Here is a 9,031-nt window from a genome sequence, read left to right on the forward strand (position 1 = left end):
GAAAAGCAGAAGGGCACACATTACAGATGTGCATATCTGCAGTTAAATAACAATGTGGCTGATACGGTACAGAGAGGATGGGCCCACACTTGTCTACGGGGAAGGGGCTGTGCTTTTTTTTCTTCCCATTATTGCTATTTTTTTGTCTGCATCTCAGTTCAGCAGGGCCATGAACTTTATTGCAAGTGCATGCTGGTTTTAGGGAAACCCCTGAGCTGCCAGTGTCCTTCCAGAGCCTTCCTGGTACTTCCCTTGGGCAGCAGTGAGGAGGTCAGGCCAGATTGCCGCCTTGGAAGTCATGCATGTTATGAAAGTGGTTTCCCTAAGCTGGAGCCAGTCCTGGAGGCCAACACGAGATTTCTAGCCAGGCAGAACCTTCCCAGGCACGGGTCACCCAGGCATCCAAGAACGTGTTGTAGGTGACGAGATAACTGCCTTCCCCTCGCCGGAGACACTGCTGCTGACTCTGCCTGCAGTGTCTTCTCGAGCTTTCCAGGGATGGGGCCTATGCCATCCAGCCTCACGCTTTCTCTGTTCCTAGAGACCCTGCCTGGTATTCCTGCTGAGCTGAGCTGTCATTTCCCGTGGGTAAGCTTTTCTCAGAGGATTTCCAACACAGTTGTTCACCGCTGGAGGAGATAGGCGGCGTGGGCTGGGTTTGAATAGAAGGCCGAGCCTGCTCCTGTGTGTACGCGCGTTGTGCAATTCTAGCAGGAAGACCGCAGCATGGGAATCATTTGACAGTTGGTACTGGTGGTGTTTGTACTTAATCCAGTCTTCTTCCTGGCTGCAATCACATCATTTTGGTTACAACAGTGACCTAATTTTATAACTGTGTTGTAACCTTAGGAATTTTAAGTAGACTTTTTTGGGAGTTAAGAGTGTAAGTTTTGGAGTTGGACCTGGGTTTTGTTGTTTGGTTGTTTTGAGATAGAGTCTTGCTTGCTGTGTCACCCAGGCTGGAGTGCGGTGATGTGATCTCGGCTCACTGCAATCTCCGCCTCCCGGGTTCAAGCAATTCTTCTGTCTCAGCTTCCCTAGTAGCTGGGACTATAGGTGCCCACCACCACGCCCGGCTAATTTTTTGTATTTTTAGTAAAGACGGGGTTTCACCATATCGGTCAGGCTGGTCTTGAACGACTGACCTCAGATGATCCACCTATCTCGGCCTCCCAGAGTGCTGGGATTACAGGTGTGAGCCACCATGCCTAGCTGGGATCTGGGTTTGATTTCCAGCCCTGAGGTTTGCTGGACGTGACATTGGGCAAGTTTCTTGGCATCTAAGCCCTGGTTTTCTCATTAGTGCATGGAGATAGCCATGGTACCCATTTCCTAGGGTGCTAGTGGGAATTAAATGAGCTAATGCTAGTCAAATACATTAATGTAAAAATATATATGCATCGCATTGTCCACCATATGCCAAAGGGTTTGGTCATAGAAATGTTCTGGGTCAGCCGCAGTGGCTGATGCCTGTAATCCTAGCACTTTGGGAGGCCAAGGTGGACAGTTTGCTTGAGATCAGGAGTTCGCGATCAGCCTGGCCAACCTGGTAAAAACCCGTCTCTACTAAAAATGCAAAATTAGCCAGGTGTGGTGACGCATGCCTGTAATCCCAGCTCCTTGGGAGGCTGAGGCAGGAGAATTGCCTGAACCTGGAAGGCAGATGTTGCTGTGAGCCGAGATCGTGCTACTGCACTCTAACCGGGGTGGTGGAGCGAAACTTCATCTTAAAAAAAAAAAAAAAAAAAAGAATGTTCTGTATCTTCATTATTCAAAGCACAAAAAGGAATCTGTGTGTCTTACCTACCTCCGTTCCCACCCACTTACTTATTAGTGTCTCCATACCTGTTGATTGTTATGTGGAAAGGCTTCCGCTCCACTCAAATTATTTACATATTTCAGTTGCTATAAAGGCCATTTTCTTGGAAGTCTGTTGTCACGTATCAAGTTTTATTGTTTGTTTTATATGGCAGTGGCAATTCCCATATCTCCGTTTTTCTGGGGCATGTTTTGAAAACTGGCAATGCACGTTGCATCAAGCTGACCTTTCACCTGCATTCCTCAGCCACCTGCCTGTCTCAGCTCTGCAGGATTGGGGGTGCAGGGGCGGGGAGTTCTGCTCAAAGGGCATAGGGACCTGTGTTATGGGTGCCTTCTGGATTACATGGCCAGTGCTGGATTCACAGGCCAATGACTTCAAAAGAGGTGAAAGGTTTTGGTTAAAAGGAACTGATTACGGAGAAAGGGAACAAAGTGAACGCTTTCAAAAAACAAAGTACCAGAGCCGTTTATTGGCCGGGGATTTGGGACCACTGAGCAAAGCTGTTGAAATGAAGATAATTGTAAGCAAAATGGAAGATGTATCATCACCATCCCCCCCATGATTGTTCACTTAGCATTCAGTGTTGGAGAGCTGTCTGTACTCTTCTGGATGGGATCGGATTGTTAAACAAGGATTCATGTCCTTGAGAAGGGCATTTGGAAGACTGGACCATAACTTACACATGAAGGTCATTTGCCAGCCGGTGCAGGGGACATCACTAAATGTCTCTTGTAGAATTTCTTGGGGAGTTTAGATTCATGGGCTGCCCCCAAAAGTGCTGGGAGCTTTAAGCTGAGTATGTAGAAAGGAGAAAACAGAAATGGACAAAGAGCTGCAGGCCCTCCAGCTGCAAGTCAGTGGCATAGGTCAAGGCGGGTGGCAGAGCGGCAGATGACAGAGCTGGGCATGGAAGGTGGTGGGAACCACCACGGAATAGGTGAGCTGGAGATGGGACAGTGCATTTGTGACAATTGTGATGAAGGGGTTGTGGCCTCAGCTGGGGCCTCTGATTCTGCATCCCCGTGTGTCCCAAGAGCAGATTAGCATAAGGTGCTTAAGTGCTCTGGCACAGACCTCAGTGACAGTCCCTTCATAGCCTCCAGGATGGCACATGGCCTGGCTCCTGTGCTCCACCTGGGGGTTGGTGGGCACCTGGTATGCTCTGAGCAAGGAGGTCTAGGTGAGCCCCCAGCAGGTGGGCTCCAGGTGGGTGATCTCCACCCCTGCCATCCCCACTTAGCCTTTCTTTTTTTTGAGACAGGGTCTCACTCTGTTGCCAGGCTGGAGTGCAGTGGCATAATTAGGGCTCGCTGCAGCCTTGACCTCCCAGGCTCAAGCAATCCTCCCATCTCAGCCTCCAGAACAGCTGGGACTACTGGCATGTGCCACCACACCCAGCTAATGTATTTTTGGTAGAGAAGGAGTTGTGGCATGTTGGCCAGGCTGGTCTTGAACTCCTGGACTCAAGCAATCTTCCCGCCTTGACCTCCCAAAATGCTGGGATTTCAGGCGTGAGCCACCATGCCTTGCCTCCTACTCAGCTTTCCAGGGCTCATGTTCACCCAAGGCAGAGGCACAGGCCAGGCCCCGGCTGCTGCGCCAGCTTCTCAGAAGTGATTTCTGTACTTTCAGTGAAAATAGACACGTCCACAGCCTCACGGCAAAGCTGGACAACAAGATGTCTTTGGCGTGGCGGAGGCTGCTGGGGTGTTGCCACCACCTCCGATTTACCCCATAGCTGGCCTGGGGGGCACACAGCAAGGAGGGGTCCTAAGTCAGGAACGGTCCCCAAGGGGTCACCTGTCTGCTTACCCAGAGTGGCCTCCTCCACAAGTCCCTTCCCAGGGCTAGTTCAGGATTCCAGTCCAAGGGCTCCATGATGATTTGAGGGAGCGAGTGAATGACAGAGGGGGGAGGTTAGGTTCTCTTTTCATCCACCTGTATTTTTCCTGTGTTTTCTTATTTCTTCTTTTTAACTTTTCTTCCTCCTGCTCTTTCCTGCTTTTCTTTCCAGTCAAAGTGTTTTCTCCTCTGGCCATCCTTGAACTTGGGACACAGGTGCACACCCTGCTGTGTGGCTTGGATCCCAGTGGTCACGCCTTGTCAACTTCGTCCCCAGGGATACCACCTTTTCCCACTGGGGCTGTGATATGTCTCTGAGATCTGGGCATGGAAGAAAATCTCAGGAGAGGGGCTGCAGATAGGCCTGCCCCTGGGGTGACGTGGATGAAAGAGCAGTTGGCCAGGTCTCTCTAGGAAGCCTCTGATGTGGGGTGGCTTGGAGAAAGGAGGGCTGGGGGAGGGGCAAGAGCACGGCTGCTGCCGCCCAGCTGGGTCTGGGCCAGAGAGGGGAAGTGTCGCTGGTGGGGCCCAGGGGCCGTCACATCAGCACTGAAGTGAACAGCCATGGTCCATCCCTGCTCCTCCCCAGGCAGGGTGGGCGCCGGCATTCTCAGTAAGAGAAACCCCGAAGGGGATGTGGGCACATGGGCAGGTGAGATTCATTGTCAGCTGATGAAGTTTTGGCTGGGTGAAGGTGTGCTTGACCTCGTCTTTAAAGAAGATGTCTTCAAAGAAATGAGAAAATACAGAAAAATACAGATGGCTGAAAAGAGAACCTCTCCCCTATGTCATTCACTCGTAGTAGCAGGAAGGTCAGGTGCAGTATGCTCTAGGGACTGTCTGACTCCCGGGGTGCAGGGGAGCCACCTGCTAGCTCAGAAGCCAGAGGGGCCCAAGGCAGCAGCAGAGGGACTGGGGCCAGTTTGAGTGCCTGGTGGCCTCTCCCAGGAGGAAGCAGGAACAGGAAGTGGGGCTGGTCCATGGAGACTAACGGTTTCGTTGTATGCCGCGAGTGGGATGTCCAGAGCCCCCACCGGCCCCAGGAGGCGGACGCCTGCTTGCCCAAGCCTTGGGCCATGCCGCGCCCCTGCCACCCTCCTCACTACAGCCTCAGGAAGGCCGAAGGGGTGAGCAGAGAGGCTGTCCAGGGTCAGTGGCCAGGATCCAGACTCAGGCCTGGCTGCCAGCTGGCCTGAGGGCCCTTCCTCCCATCGTGCTGGGGCTCCCTGCCACTGTGCCCAGCCTGCTAGGGCATGCCCTGGACTCTAGGGAAGGCTTCCGGGAAGGGGAGTTGGAGCACACAGGTGCCCTGGTCTCCTGAGCTTTATGAAAGGTGCTGGGGAGGAGAGGAGGCAGTGAGCCTGACCAGGGCCATGCAGGTGGTGGGTGGAGGGCCCTGAAACCCAGGCCTGGCTGCAGCAGACAGGTGGCTCATTCTGGACACACAGAAGTGGAAGGAACACAGGCTGCAAAGTGGTGGAGTATGCCCTCCTCTTCAAGAAGCCCCTGGCCAGGGCCAACGTGGCGGCGGTGGTGAGGTGGGCAGGGCACTCCAATGCCCTGGGAAAGTGGACTTGGGAGACACAGGGAGATGGGGTGTCAGGCAGCAGGCAGGTCAGTGAGGGCAAAGAGGGCAGGATGGCCATGTGGAGAGGGAGCTGGACCTTTGGTAGAGCAGGCAGGGCAGGGCAGGCATGAGGAAGGCTGCCCAGAGGCCGGGTGCCCACTAACACCGCTCTTTTTCTACCCGCATTAAAATATGGTGCTGCAACACGGACAGGGCCACTCTCTGCTTCTTGGTTTGCAACAGTGAAAAAGTGAGCACAGAAGCCCCCTGAGCCAGCAGGGACACAGGGACAGACTGGTTCCTGCCAGCAGGGAAGTGCAGGACAGCAGGGCCAGCGCCACGTGGGTGGGCATGGGGCAGCCCGGAACTCAGTGTGGACGAGAGGCAAGTTGCAGGAGCATGTGCAGAGTATGGTGGCATTCGGGTGTGCCTCGCACATGCGTGGTAGCACTGTATGCATTTGTAGATGCTCAAATCTGGACAGGGAAGATGAGCCCCACATTCTGGGGACAGGGAGAGGAGGTTGTTCTATTGCACCTTAGACATTTATGCAGGGCTGGGCACCTATAATCTCAACAGTTTGGGAGGCCAAGGAAGGATTGCTCGAGTCCAGGAGTTTGCAATCAGCCTGGGCAACATGGTGAGATCCCATCTCTACAAAAACAAAGATAAACAAAAGACTTGGCAGGTTGCGGGGGAGGGGGTGTGGACATTCTAAATCAATACAGCAAAATGTTGAATTTGTTCACTCCAGGAGGGTACATAGGTGTTATTCTCTACTTGCCTGTTTGTTTGAGCATCTTGTGATTTAGAGCATTTAAGACAGAAAATAGCCTTGCTGTATAATACAGTAAAGTTCACTGGGGTGTGGGGGTGTGTGTGTGTGTGTGTGACAAGATCTCGTTCTGTCGCCCAGGCTGAAGTGCAGTGGCGTGATCATGGCTCACTGCGGCCTCAGCCTCCCGGGCTCAGGTGAGCCTCACCCCTCTGTCTCCCAAGTAGCTGGGACTACAGGTGTGCACCACCACTTCTGGCTTATTTTTGTGTTAGTGGAGGTGAGGTTTTTCATGTTGCTCAGGCTGGTTTCAAACTCCTGGGCTCAAGCAATCTGCCCCTCTTGGCCTCCCAAAGTTTTCATGAGGCTTATCTGAGGTCCAGGAATTTGTCAGTGACTGGCCCTCTTCCACCTGGACACCGCATCTAACGCCCACTCCTCCCTGAGCTCCAGGTCCTCAGAAGAGCTCTGTGCCCGTGGCCCTGGTCTTGTCCGCCCCAGTCTCAGCTGCTCACCTGCCTCACCTGGCTGTTGTCCGTTTGCAGGAAGGTGAGGTTAGCCACCTGTGACCCCAGTCCTATTTATGCCAGTGAGGTGAGGCCGCAGACCCGATTTACTTTGAGGGATTCCATTTGTGCTAAGTATGTTACAGAAAGGCATGCTGAGGGCCTTCTCCCTCCCCTCCCCTCCCCTCCCCTCTCCTCCCCTCCTCTCCCCTTCCCTCTCCTGCCCATTTTCTATTCCTTTAATTTCCTTTCCTTTCTAGACGGAGTCCCTCCCTCTCACCCAGGAGTGCAGTGGTCTCATCTCAGCTCACTGCAACCCTGCCTCCCAGGTTCAAGCAATTCTCCTGCCTCAGCCTCCCAAGTAGCTGGGAATACAGGCACCCACCACTACATCCAGCTAATTTTTGTGTTTTTAGTAGAGATGAGGTTTCATCATGTTGGTCAGGCTGGTCTTGAACTCCTGACTTCCAGTGATCCTCCCTCCTCAGCCTCCCAAAGTGCTGGGATTACAGGCATGAGCCACCGCACCTGGCCTCAGGTTGGCTTTCAGTACAGGGGTATATCAAGGCAGGAACTGTGCTGACCGCTCTCGGTGGTTTTCAGATTCTGGTCTGGGACCCTCTACCCTCTAGGGCCAGGGAGGGAAGGAGCAGGGGGGTGGTGCGAATGGCTTTATCTGGTTTCCATTCTTTTTTTTTTTTTTTTTTGAGACAGAGTTTCACTCTTGTTGCCCAGGCTGGAGTGCAATGGCGCGATCTCGGCTCACCACAACCTCCACCTCCTGGGTTCAGGCAATTCTCCTGCCTCAGCCTCCTGAGTAGCTGGGATTACAGGCACGCGCCACCATGCCCAGCTAATGTTTTGTATTTTTAGTAGAGACGGGGTTTCACCATGTTGACCAGGATGGTCTCGATCTCTTGACCTCGTGATCCACCCGCCTCGGCCTCCCAAAGTGCTGGGATTATAGGCGTGAGCCACTGCGCCCGGCCCATCTGGTTTCCATTCTGAGTGCCTCGGTTTTAGAGACAGTAGGTACCCTCTGCCCCGGGTCTGGAGTGAGGCTGGCCCAGGAGCTGGGTGTCGCTCCCTGGGGTTGGTTGACCTCCATGAAGCCGTGGCAGCCGAGTCTCCTGCAGTCACGCAGCTTTGTTTCTGGTGACTCAGAGATGGGAGAAGCCGCCAGGCTGCATCCGCTCCCTGCTGGGTGAAAGGTAGGGAGCAGGTGTGCCCTCTGGCTGGAGAGAGGTGAAGTCCCTGCATGGGCCAGGAGTGTGGTCTCCTGCCTGGAGAGGAAGCACCTGGCAGAGGCTGGTTGAGTGAGGCAGCAGGGGCAGGCACTGGCAGGGGGGGCAGGTACTGGGGGGAAGGCGGGCCCTAGTGGGGGGCGGGCCCTGGTGGGGGGGGACAGGCCCTGGTTGGGGGGCGGGCCCAGCTTTTCCTTTTTCATCCTTTTTATACCAGGCTCATAAAAACCTTGTTGGGTTGGGCAAGCAGGTGGTGACTGTTCAGATATTTCCAGGTTGTGCCGGGAGAGGTGGCTCATGCCTGTAATCCAGCAGTTTGGGAGGCTGAGGCGGGCGGATCACCCAAGGTCAGGAGTTCGAGACCAGACTGACCAACATGGAGAAACCCCGTCTCTACTAGAAATGCAAAATTAGCCGAGTGTGGTAGCACATGCCTGTAATCCCAGCTACTCGGAAGCCTGAGGTAGGAGAATCGCTTGAACCTGGGAGGCACAGGTTGCGGTGAGCCAAGATCGAGCCATTGCAATCCATCTCTAAAAAAAAAAAGGTATTTCCAGGTTGTGGGGAGTGGGGACTGGGTAAGGGGGCTTGAGCATGGGCATGACCACCTTTCCACACGCTCTGGCCCCAGAAACCTTTGCCCCTCCTGATTTTATCTTCCCTGGCCTCAGATGGGTAGTGCCGTTTCTCTGAGGCCAGGGTGGGCTATGGGGTGAAACGTGTGTGCTTCTCTCCCTGGGAGGTGGGCACTTGGGGTGCTTGGAGTATCTGAGGAGCTCTCCAAACATAAGATTTTGGAGCTCTGATTGCAGTGGATGAATGTTTCATTTCATTAAACACATTCTAAAACATCAGGAGATCTTGAATGTGCATAGAAGAGAGACCCTCCAGGGCTTGTGCAGCCCGGCCCTTCATGGTTCTCACGCATGACTCCTTCATATCGGTCCGTCCATTTGCCCCCACCCCAAGTGATTTTGAAGCAAGTCCCATACATGATGAAAGATAAAATTAGGCTGGACACAGTGGCTCACAGCACTTTGGGAGGCCAAGGTGGGTGGATCACCTGAGGTCAGGAGTTCGAGACCAGCCTGACCTACATGGTGAAACCCAGGCTGTACTAAAAATACAAAAATTAGCCAGCTGTGGTGTTGGGCACCTGTAGTCTCAGCTACTTGGGAGGCTGAGGCAGGAGAATCGCTTGAACCTGGGAGGTGGAGTTTATAGTGAGTCGAGATCAGGATACTGCATTCCAGCTTGATGACAGAGCAAGACTAG

General features: G+C 53.6%; 1 protein-coding gene across 2 annotated transcripts in view; it reads left to right on the plus strand.

Moving 5' to 3' along the window:
- Positions 1-9,031, plus strand: part of CPT1A (carnitine palmitoyltransferase 1A) — an 85,535-nt gene that overhangs the window by 9,220 nt on the left and 67,284 nt on the right. The window contains exon 2 of one of the 2 annotated variants that reach the window (XM_037734006.1): positions 542-588. The exons of the other annotated variant lie outside the window; for it this stretch is intronic. The gene's annotated coding sequence lies outside the window, so the exon portion shown is untranslated. The remainder of the gene's footprint in view (positions 1-541; positions 589-9,031) is intronic. 2 annotated transcript variants of the gene reach the window in all.

The sequence above is a fragment of the Cebus imitator genome, unplaced genomic scaffold (genome assembly GCF_001604975.1).
Source record: "Cebus imitator isolate Cc_AM_T3 unplaced genomic scaffold, Cebus_imitator-1.0 Scaffold564, whole genome shotgun sequence".
NCBI lineage: Eukaryota > Metazoa > Chordata > Mammalia > Primates > Cebidae > Cebus > Cebus imitator.